Below are 12,584 nucleotides of genomic sequence, written 5' to 3'. Positions count from 1 at the left end.
AAACATACCTGGCAATAAAGCTCATTCTGATCTGATTCTGATTCTTTGTGTGATGTTCGCAAATGCCTTACAACATGAAAACCAATGTGGTTTTATTTTCTTTCCTTCTCCACCTTCTCCTTGTATGATGCTGAGGCCGTCACAAACATATAAACATATTATGTACTGAAAATTATGGTGAAGTGGTGAAGGGCACTGGAGACACAAAAACATGTTTTCTGGTTTCCAGTGGTGTATAAAGTACCTGAAAGCCAAGTAAAAGTACAGATATCTTACCAGAAAATTACTTTGGTAGAAGTTGAAGTCACCATTTAGAATATTACTTGATTAAAAGTCTTAAAGTATGTGATGTTTATTGTACTTAAGTACGAAAAGTATTTTTTAAGTCTTAAACATACTTAAGTATTTTAAGTAAAAGTACAAGAAAATGGAAAAGAAAATTATGGCATATTGTAACGCTGGGCTGTGTTGAGCAAGCGAGCCGTTGGCATTTAGAGAGCACTGAGGGCTGGCATCAGGTGAGCAAGCTAGTGAAACATTGCACGTGCAAATGAGAAGGTCTGCACATATCCAAAAATGTATTTTAAATGCAAAATTTATTTTCGTGCGCTCTAAATACTTTCTTCTTTGCGAGACCAACATTTTCTCCACAAAACTCAGTTCGCCCGCGTGCAAAACGGATTTTGCAGAATTGCGGCAGAGATGTAATCCCATAGAATATAACCTTGCGGGAGCAGGACAAAAAAAATAGTCCCGCGCAGACCTCTAATTCTATGCACCCAACATTTGTTCCTGCACTAAACATCTGGACATCTTAGGAATTGTACCAACAGCAAAATTTGCGGTGTTTCTAAAAAGTGGGCGGATGAGAGCGAGAGGTGGGACATGCCAGAAGCACGGACCCCTGACCTCTACACTCTAAGGGTCATCTGCTTCTCCACTGACCTCTCATTTGGTTCATTTCACACTGCTGGGCACGGCATGCATGTGTCCAAAGCTCCATGCGACCCAATTAGTAGCCATCGATTTGCCTGATCACTGGTGTGTGTGTATGTGCTCAGCATGAGAATTTGGTGAAACCTGTGGAAACCAGTTTTTTTTTTGTGTGTGTGTGTGTGTGAGAACAGAGAGTGAAAATCAGCGTTTTGATGTGAACAGTTGAGTGGATGCGTGTCTGGATGGAAATGCACACTCCACTGACATGCCAAATACCATCTGAACAGCACTTCAACTGAGGTGGCAAAGGTCAGCTGTGTCTTTTTCCCACCGGGCCACATTCACAATTGACCTTTACTCATGTCTGTCTGATAGTTAGAAGGAGCTGTGCTTTCCTGCATCCTTTTCTCTTTCATTTTTCAAAGTTACCCCAGTACTGTCACCCTCTTCTTCTGGAAAAGGTAATTGCATTCCATTCATTGCGTATCTTTTCTCTCAGCATGATGTACGTTGATACAACTGTAATATTCCACAGCTCTCTCCTTTACTCCTCAAACAGATCATCAGGTAACCATTTGCTGACAGCACCATCTTAAAAGTGCTTTCCTCTGTGAGCTGTCTTGCATTTATTTACATTTTTACTTAAAAATTAAGTTTTTCAATGGTTCCTTGTAACTTTAGGTTTAGCAAAGAACACTTGAGATCAATGTTGATACTATGGAGATTAGACAATGTCATGTTTCATTATAGGTCTGATGTTTCACATTGTAATGAAATTAACTCATTAATTGTATAAGGGAATTAATTATTATTATTGATTCAGGTTTTGAGATGACTAGGATTTGAAGAGCCTAACTTTGGTAGAAGTTGAAGTCACCATTTAGAATATTACTTGATTAAAAGTCTTAAAGTATGTGATGTTTATTGTACTTAAGTACGAAAAGTATTTTTTAAGTCTTAAACATACTTAAGTATTTTAAGTAAAAGTACAAGAAAATGGAAAAGAAGCAAATAAATATATATAAAAATTTTCATACACAGCTTGAGTAGCAAGATTGTGTTCAGTATGCATATCTTGCATATACTTGCATATCATTGCTCTTTTGTTGATTTTGATTGCTTCCATTGTCTGTCTGGATGGAAATGCACACTCCACTGACATGCCAAATACCATCTGAACAGCACTTCAACTGAGGTGGCAAAGGTCAGCTGTGTCTTTTTCCCACCGGGCCACATTCACAATTGACCTTTACTCATGTCTGTCTGATAGTTAGAAGGAGCTGTGCTTTCCTGCATCCTTTTCTCTTTCATTTTTCAAAGTTACCCCAGTACTGTCACCCTCTTCTTCTGGAAAAGGTAATTGCATTCCATTCATTGCGTATCTTTTCTCTCAGCATGATGTACGTTGATACAACTGTAATATTCCACAGCTCTCTCCTTTACTCCTCAAACAGATCATCTGGTAACCATTTGCTGACAGCACCATCTTAAAAGTGCTTTCCTCTGTGAGCTGTCTTGCATTTATTTACATTTTTACTTAAAAATTAAGTTTTTCAATGGTTCCTTGTAACTTTAGGTTTAGCAAAGAACACGAGATCAATGTTGATACTATGGAGATTAGACAATGTCATGTTTCATTATAGGTCTGATGTTTCACATTGTAATGAAATTAACTCATTAATTGTATAAGGGAATTAATTATTATTATTGATTCAGGTTTTGAGATGACTAGGATTTGAAGAGCCTAATTCAACCTGATTAGAACTGATTCGTATACTTGCATATCATTGCTCTTTTGTTGATTTTGATTGCTTCCATTGTCCTCATTTGTAAGTCGCTTTGGATAAAAGCATCTGCTAAATTTCTAAATGTAAATGTAATGTAAATGTACTTAGTGTCTTTCATTCCAACATAAGAAAACATTTCTGGAGTCTGCATCTGAAATAGCATTTAGATGTATTTACACGGTTTATGTATCTCAGAGGGGACATGGATGCATTTAACCTGCAGTTACAGACACATAGATAGGCCTAATATTTAGTTTTTAACATAAAACGTTGCAAAATGTACTTGTCACTCTTTCCCATGCAATTACGTATAGGGAATGAGGGACTGGAGCAAGGATGCAAATATATAAGTATTATACATTTCAAATGTCACATTTAAAATAGCAATGCCTGATTTGTGAATGAATCGTTCTTTTTATTTGAATCATTTCAATGAATCAAATGATCAGAATTAAAAACTGTTTTATTTTTAGATATTTCTCTCATCCATACACTATATAAATGCTCTAATTTTGTAAGCAGCCACCAACCTAAGGCATGATTGCAGATATTTGTCTATAATACTATGTTTACTTTATGGCAATGGTGTGATCTAGCCTGTGTTGAAAAGAACTCAGGCTTAATCACCACCTGAGTCAGAGAAAGGTAGAGAGAGACAGAGAGCATGCCCAAAGCCAAGCCAAGCTTGATTGACAAGGCTTACAGTGATCTGAGAGACTGGCTTCTCTTTTCAGCATGGGATCTTGGAAAAGCTAGGACCTTTCTGGTAACTGCCAAAAAGAGAGGTCCAAGGTCACATTTTGGAGCCATGGAGGTCAAAATACGCTATGGAACAAGGAGTCTACCATGAGTCTACTCAAGACACTAAGATTCAACTAAGCTTGTATAGCCACTCAAAATGCTCTTTCATTATGCTATGAATTTTAGAAACAGTATGTGGACACTGAAATGACCATAAGACCATAAGAAAAGTCGATTTATCAGAGAAAGAATCAAGTTTTGACTGAGGAGGAGAGTTTCTAATTGTCTGGTGTATCTATCAAACATCAGAATGATGCCATTGGACATTTCGCTAAAGGCAAGTGCGGTTTATTACACTATATATATAGCAATCTGTAATATGTGTATACAATATGCCTTACCTTAAAGCTAGAGGCATTGCCAGCCATACCATTATTCTCAAATTCCTAAAAGGGAACAAAAATACAACATATAATATGAGCATATGCATATTTGAAGCTGGAATATCCAATCAGATATGCAAACACAATTAATTTGATACATTTCCGAAGTACTTTGGCACTTTAAGTACCTTAAAATGTGAAGGAATGTTACTTAGAGTGCTGATGCTCTTCACTAATTTCTTTTACTGCTCTCTTATAAAAGAATAAGCAATGTTGGTCTTACATTTCCATGCTCTTAACAATGTATTCCCTTACAAAATATCTAGAATATCACTTAAATAACTCTAATTAAAAATTCAAGTAGCTAGTAGAAAAAAAAGTCCTGACTGTCTACAGAACACAACAAGCTCCATCCTGAAACTGAGACCTTTGTATTTAGTTCGTCTGTTTATAGAGTGATCACCAACCAAGTGTCTGCATTTTCTGCTACAGCAACAGCTATAATTATAACATATTTCTTTAGGTCAAACACTGTGCTGTGGTGAACGATAAGATGTTTCCTCACAAGGACGAATGAGCATAGTTTTGTCTAAATAGAATTTACACTGAGTCAGACTCAAGTCAAGTAATGATGACCTGCGAAAATAGACTTTGTACTTTGGAGGTCTAAATGAAGGAGTAAAAAGTATAATTGTTGCCTTAGAAATGTAACTGAGCAAGAGTGCAAGTATTCCGTTTCAATAACACTCAAGAAAAGTGCAAATTATCCAAAATAATACTTAAAAATAATAAGTATATGACAACCTTATAAATATAACCTTTTTACTTTGGAGAGCTACAGAATTGTACAGCATTGTAATTTTCAATTGCAATAGATCCCTGCTCCGGAAATTTTTTTTTTTTTTAAGTATAGCAAATAAGTACTTAACACCCCTGATGAACTCACCCCCTTACACATCATCATGTTCATCACGAAATGAACTTGAAGTGGCTTGAAACATGAAATGATATGCGAGTGAGTTTTTAGTGACCAATCAGCTGGGTTGAATTAAAGGCGCACCTCCATGCAGTGGATTTGTTGCCTAATGGTCTGAACAGAAGGTGAAGGTTAAAAATAATAGCCAAAGAACAATTAGTAATAAATGCCTTTTTTATAGCTATATCAAGCACAGTAAAAATGTGGAAAACCCTTATCAGATTTCAATTTAATAAAGAATATTTATATATAAAACAATAATTAACAAAAATATAAATACAAAATATGAACATTAGCTTTTTGCTCACAGCATGGTAGTAATCCACGTGCCTTTAACCTGGAAAGAATGTAAACATAAAATGTAACTGGAACTTTATTTTATAATTGAATAAAAAAAAAACAACAACCCTAACAGGGGACTTTGCCTCCTTATTTCATTAGTCTAGTGATGTATCATGCGCGTAAACACAAGGTCAGTCTGACCAACACATACATACATAAAAAAATAAAAAATAAAAATACATGACCTTTGAAGATCATATACACGTTATATAACATATAACACAATATATTGTCTGAGTTGTTGTCCATTTCAATGCAATACATAAAAATTAGTTACACAAAAGTGAAAACCTATGTGCCACGACAGAGAACGGCACAAGCCGACATACGCGGTTTTAGGACACAATATGACTTGGTTTAACTACATTTATCAAACACATGAAGGTTGAAAACATAGACGTGTTTATATTTATGGGTGAAAAAACCCGCTATGAATGCGATGCGCGCCTTTACCTCTTGAGATGATGGTGCGTTCGTGGCTGATGCAACGCTCGCCATGATGAAATGTGCGCCGTCTGTAAACCTCTTTCAGATTAACGTTACACCATATCAAAACCAATGTGCTAAAACAAACAAAGCATGTTTGAGAGTGTACTGTGACGGAAATGCACATTTTGTGCAATCATTAGAAATTCTTGATTATGTGAATGGAGAAAAAAACCTTGGTACTTTAGAAATTATGGGATGGATATCATATTGGTACTTGGCATGGAACATCATATATTTTAAAATATAAGGCACATGATAAGGTACAGCTAAAGCCCTCCCCCCCCTGATAAAAAGCCCTTTTTGTTTTCTTTTCTCCCAAGATACTAAATTGCAACTAACACCACCACAGCAATTTCCTTTACATCTCTTTGTTATTATGCATAGCACTGGCAGAGAGGGCAATTGCAGAATGCCTGTTGAACTGCAATAAATAGGTTTCCATTGACCTGTATTTTTTAGATTTAAAACATATGCACGTGGTTCAAAAAGTTATTATTTAGTTCCTTATTTTTTGCTCTTTATATAGCATATTTTAAATGTGCGTATATATTATAGATATTTTAATAATATGCTCAATTTGAGGGAAAATATGAGGAATCAATGAATCATACAGTGGTGGATGAAGTACCCGAAATCCACACTTAAGTAAAAGTATAGATATCTTAGGCTACCAGAAAATGACTTTGGTATTTAGAATATTAGAATATTACTTGAGTAAAAGTCTTAAAGTATGTGATATCTATTGTACTCAAGTACGAAAAGTATTTTTTAACATACTTACATACTTAAGTATTGAAAGTAAAAGTACAAGTAAATGCAAAATGGAAAAGGAGCAAATATTTAAAAAATGTTTATACACAGTTTGAGCAGCAAGATTGTGTTCAGTTCGAACTCTTTCTTCCATTTTGTATCTTTCGGTAAGCATAAGAGGCACTTCATCCGGTATTAGTCTCTTTCATTCCAACATAAGAAATCATTTCTGGAATCTGCATCTGAAGTGGCATTTATATGTATTTACACAGTTTAATGACGCTCAGAGAAGACATGCATGCATTTAACCTGCTGTTACAAATGCATAAATAATGCTTTGTTTTAAACATAAATCGTTGACTACTGATATTTGAAATGATTTAAAACATGGAGAAAAAAAAAATAGTTGAAATGTGAAATTAAAACCGCCAGTAGGTGGCAGCAAGTCCCTGTTAATGAGTGAGTCATTGAGATTCAACCGATTCATTCAAACGGCTGATTCATTCAAGAACGACGCTTTTGACTGTCCCTGCGTTCCAGTCGGAAGGGCTCATCCCTATGCCCTAATCTCTTCAAAGGGTTTACCCTCCAGAGTGAGAGCTTCGACAAAACAGTGCTGTGATCTTTGTTTGGAACTATTTCCGTTAGCAAAATTGAGCAAAAACAAGCAATAGTATGTCTAAAATGTAAGTCACTAATTGCTTTACTGAACTTGTATTAAATGATTATTAAATGTGTTCATGCTGATATCTGCAGAAAAACGGTACTCTTTGTGTGATATAGATTAAGTTAACTATATTAAATTATATAAATATAAAAAGCAAACCAAAGCAGTTTTGCCGTCTACAATTTAGAATGCCTGTAATTTTAAGTTTTAATAGACTAATAAATCAACGTGCGTGCACTCTCTGTGCGTGATTTGGTGATATAGCCTACTTGATAATGTCAGATCGCACATCATTACAACAACACTTACCATATTATCGCAGACGATGCAGTATCGCACACCCCAGACTCGACTTGACTGGAAAATGAATCATCCGCGGTTGTGCTCACACTTGTTTGCAAGTGAGCAAAGGTGTTTTTAGGAGTCTAACTTGCAAGCGCCAGACCACTGATTCGTCAAACCTGCTTTCATGCAGTCCGTGTTCTTCTGACTTCTGAGTATTTTGTAGTAGTTAACGAATATGCCTCGGGGAAATGTATCAGAGTAAAATTATACATTTTAATTAGGAAATATAATGGAGTAAAAGTAAAAGTTGGCTGAAATATAAAAACTCAAGTAAAGTATAGATACTCCCAAAAAATACTTAAGTACTGTAATGAAGTATTATTACTTCGTTACTAGGGGTGTGACGAGACACTTATCCCATGACACGAGACTGGGTTCACGAGAACAAGACAAGATTTTTAGACTTTTTTAAAAGAAATCCTCAATGATGAAATATATAGGCAAAAATAGTCTTTTATTCAACTGAAAAACACAAAATGCAAAAAAGTAGGTGCATTTTGAAATCAACTTGTACTTTATGAAATTAAACATCTATTTTAATAAATTTTATGCAGTGATAAACAACATGTAAACACTGCAAAATGTTTTGCCACAAACTCAACTGACAGGCAAGTAATTGCACAAAAATTATAAATAGTATAAATAAGAATAAATAATAAACAACATAAATATCCCTTTAAAGTGGAAGTGAAGCAGTCAGTCAAGTTTTTATTTAGTATACTTATTTCCACTTTAACAAAAAAAAAAGATATAATAAGCACGATTAATGTATCCATTTAAAATAATAAAGCAGTGGTTCCCAAACTGGGGGGCGCGGCAAGGCTGAGGGATAGTTAGGGACCTGTGAAATCCATTTTATTTTTTCCTAAATTCCGTTTAATTTTTTTCCAAATTCCTTTTTTTCCGGTTTAATTTTTCTGTATTCCGTTTATTATTATTATTTTTTCGTTTTAATATTTCTCGACTTCTTTTTAATAGTTAAATTAAATTGTATTAATTAAAAAGCATGTCTAATTAATTAAAATCATGAAACTTATACATTTTCACATCAATTTATTAAAAGTTTAACAAAATTACATGTTTAGGGCCCTATGTAATGTTTTATTTTTTCCCACCATATCATTTATATTTTTTATTGTTACCAAATTTTGTGTTTTAGCATGTCTAATTATTTGAATGCATAAAACAACTTAATTTGTTCATTTTTTTTCTTAAAGTAGCCTTATGAAATTTTTTTTGCCTCAGAAATTCTGTATCGTGTATTTACATTTTTTCTGGTTATCAAATGAAGGCATAAAACATTAATTTAATTTATCATTCACTTTTAATTATTGAAAATTATGCAAACAAGATTTTTTTAGCAAACACAGGGGATTTACTATTAAAATTAAAACATGGAAGAAATGTTTTGTTTGATTATTTAAAAAAAAAAAGTTTAATTTTAGTAGTAGGCTATGTACATTCTACTGAAAAATAGTTATAGGCACAATGTCTTCAAATCAAACCGGACTTTTATTTTGACGGGTTGCCCTGAATACCTTTACAGTTCTGTGTATGAGATATGACGCTAGTTTTACTCAAATCAAATGCTAAAATGCTCATTAAGGGACTCTCAGAGCAGTTCTGGAGATGTTGTTCATGTGTTTACGTGAGACGGCAGACGCTGAAATCACCGCGAGTGTCAGGCGCGCTTCAGTATGTGTGTAGTAAATGAAAAATGTGTTTACGTGAGACGGCAGACGCTGAAATCACCGCGAGTGTCAGGCGCGCTTCAGTATGTGTGTAGTAAATGAAACCGCGAGTCTGCTCCATTCTTTAAAGGGGTCATATGATGCTGCTAAAAAGAACATCGCGCCGCGTAAACATAAAACCATGTCTGCATTTGTGATCGGAGAAATGACAAACAACAAGCCCTACTCTACACTGCCCAAAAAACTCGCTATAAATATATTGTAGTCTACTCTACCAGGATCAGGAAACGGTCCTCCATAAAATGAGCTGCACACATCTGAATATTTGTGTTGAAGTGTTCTGGAACAGTGTTGTAAATACAACTTAACCACTGATTTCTAGTCATGTCCATTTTTGGAAGACCAAACCAAAGTAATTTCGCTTTCACAACGAAACAGCGTCGCACACGGCGGCCTAGAGTGAGCAGAGACCGGGGGCATGCGTGAGGAACGGCCGGAGGGTTAGAGTGAGCAGAGGCGGCAGGTACTTAAAGGTACTTTTTAAAAGGTACTTGAAGACCATTTGAAATTACACTTAACTTTATTTGAGCTTCTAAAAGTCTTGTTGAGAGCAAGTAATAAGTTCAAGCCTCATGATATTCCATTCTATTTAAGAGCACTTCAAACAAAGCACCTGCAGACAGTCAGCGCTATACAATTCAGAAACTCACAACTACCACTGGAGTGGCTTCGTAGAGCTGTGCTTATGAAATAAATTGCATTTATGGATTGTCTTTACTGTATTTCATCACTATGACTCTGTTTCAGTCTATTTCATCTCCTCTAGCAATCTGTACCACACTGAGACACTGGTTGAAAAGCATTATATGTGTTTACAGTGGATACAATCAAATATGATATTATATATTAATAGTTTTTTACAAAGACTGTGATTTTCTATGATAACCGTCTGTGAAGTATCATAGATATGTGATTGACGCAGATACACTGATGAGATCCAGAACAAGAATAACATGAAAGATGTGTTAGAGACTTTGAAAGAATCTGTCATGAGTGTCAAAATATGATGTCTGATTGTCACTAAGGTAGTTATTTGCTCTGCTATGACTGTGATTGTGTCCTCAGTATAATTGGATACCTTTCAATAGTGCACAAAATAGCTATTAATAACTGTAAGCTAGTAATAACTGTATGTTAGGGATTGAAAAGCAAAAAGATATATGTCTGGCTTTATACTTTGTCACAAAGATAAATCAATATCTGCTGTTGAAAAAAAAATATATATATACACACACACACACACACACACACACACATGTAATTGTGTAATGTATTATATATTATTTGAAGGAATACTTCACACATGGCTAATTTCCATACAATGAAAGCTATTAATGACTCTCTGGCTTAAAAAAAAAAAAAAAAAAAAAAAGGGGGCAATTCGCTGTGTACTTTTTTACTTTCAGTGTTACTTACTTTTACTACTTTTGTTTCTTTTGTGCAACATCTAAGCTACTTCTTTACGGTATAAAAGTGTGTTTTACTCTTTAAAAAAAAAGTGCAGCCCTGGTTATTTTGTTGGGTTGTTAGCAAGATGGTTGGGTTATGTTGGTCTTACCCAGCACAAGGTTAATATGACCCAGGGATAGGCAACGTCGGTCCTGGAGTGCCGATGTCCTGTAGAGTTTAGCTCCAATCCTGAAAAAAAATCTCACCTGCCTGCAGCCTTAGGCTGCATCCGAAAACTTAATGCCATACGAGGCAATGACTTTGCAGGCAGCATTTTTGCACGAAGGCACCTCATGGAACTGATTTCGGACAGGCTTCTGAGGCAGCGTAGCGGTTTAATGATCTACAACAAAATAGAATGAGTTTTTGCGATAACTAAACAAATATTTAAAGGGGTCATATGATGCGTTTTTCAAGTTTTCCTTTCTCTTTGGAGTGTTACAAGCTGATTGTGCATAGATAAGATCCCTGAAGTTGCAAAGACTAAAGTCTCAAAACCAAAAAAATATTCTTGCACAGGATTGTGGGATATCAAAGGCAGCGAAGAATACATCTATTCTGTCTTCAAAAATCGATCAGAAGAAGGTACCTCTGGAGACAGGAAGTAAAGCAGAATTTGAATTCGGACGTGTCTTGATGCCTTCCTGCCTTGGAATGCTGCCTCCGAAGGCAGCATTTTAGAGTTTTTGGACGTAGCCTTAGTAATTCTGAAGACATTTGCCTTGTCCAAATACACACATTTGTGGTCTTTGCTCTTGACCACTTATGACATATTTACTGTATTTGGCCCAAGTGTTCAAGTAAGCATGAAGACCACAAGTGTGTGTACAACTTTTCATTACCTGATCGGACACACTTATAGTATTGTAAAAACGCAAGTGTTTACTGAGTTTTATTTTTATTTTCAATACTTTGCATTTTAAAATCAACTTCTTAATGTCTGTTCAGTAGTCCCTATAACAGATGACACAATTTAAAACTGGTTCCTCTAATTAAGTGATAAAAAGCAGTTGTAAATGTTGTACAAAAATAAATATAATAATCTTTGCAACAATAAAATGTGTAGCACTTTGTTTTACTACCAAATCATATGTAATATCTTATTATTAGTAATATTTAACTTACATCGGAATGGTTTCAGTGACCTCTCGCGTGATCTTGGCAAAAAGTCTCACGATTTATTTCAAGAACATGATGCATGATGGGATACACTTAGCCTCGAATAGCGCTCCGGAGCATTATTCGAGATAGTGTGGATTTGAGATTTAGTGTGCGTTAAGGGCACTGCGCTTTGGCATTATTAATGCCCGGTTCAGACTACACGATTTTAGCCTGATTTTGCCACGATTTGCTTGACGTAGGGTGTCGAGGGGATTCGTAAACGACAATGGGCGTTGGGACACAAGATTCCATCGTTTCAGCACGTGTAGTGTGTCATAGTGGACGACAACTGATTCCGCGTCTGCGATGCTTCACGACAGAAATACTAGCATGTTTAATCTTTTTTCCGTCGTCCCCGACGAGTTCTGTCACATTGGTGACGTTGACCAATAGCAGCACAGAAGCTCTTTCATACACAGGTTTCAAACATGGCAAAACGAAAGAGAGATGATGGTATTGCAAGGTGGAATTATGAGATGGAGGAAAGGTTCGTGGAGCTGTGGCAACAGTACTCCTGCCTGTATGATGTGTCATCGAGGGACTACCACGACAGAACAAAAAGAAATATGCTGTCGAACTATAGCGGAAGCGCTTCAGCAATGTTTACACTCTTGTTTTCGGAAGTCAGTCGCTAGTTCCGCCTTCTCGATGACATCACGCGTGTCGTTAAAGAAGGCACGCGATGAATGGTCGGGAAGCAACGTGTAGTCTGACATGTTTCTTGTCCACGACACAACAAGATTTTAGGAGTCAAAATCTTGTAATCTGACACAGTGACTATCGTGACTGACAAAAATATAGTGCACT

The 12,584-nt window shown here is 35.7% G+C and overlaps 1 long non-coding RNA gene across 1 annotated transcript; it reads right to left on the bottom strand.

The window, feature by feature from the left end:
• Positions 1-3,003: 3,003 nt before the first annotated feature.
• LOC107573572 (uncharacterized) lies at positions 3,004-5,741 on the bottom strand. Its single transcript, XR_001607531.1, has 3 exons — positions 5,619-5,741; positions 3,866-3,910; positions 3,004-3,493 (listed from the first exon to the last, which is right to left on the bottom strand). It is a non-coding gene; the product is annotated as an uncharacterized lncRNA (long non-coding RNA).
• Positions 5,742-12,584: the final 6,843 nt, after the last annotated feature.

Source organism: Sinocyclocheilus grahami, unplaced genomic scaffold (genome assembly GCF_001515645.1).
Source record: "Sinocyclocheilus grahami isolate Dianchi unplaced genomic scaffold, SAMN03320097.WGS_v1.1 scaffold1978.1, whole genome shotgun sequence".
Lineage (NCBI taxonomy): Eukaryota > Metazoa > Chordata > Actinopteri > Cypriniformes > Cyprinidae > Sinocyclocheilus > Sinocyclocheilus grahami.
The sequence above is the reverse complement of the archived record's forward strand: the minus strand, read 5'-3'. Positions and strand labels throughout refer to the sequence as shown.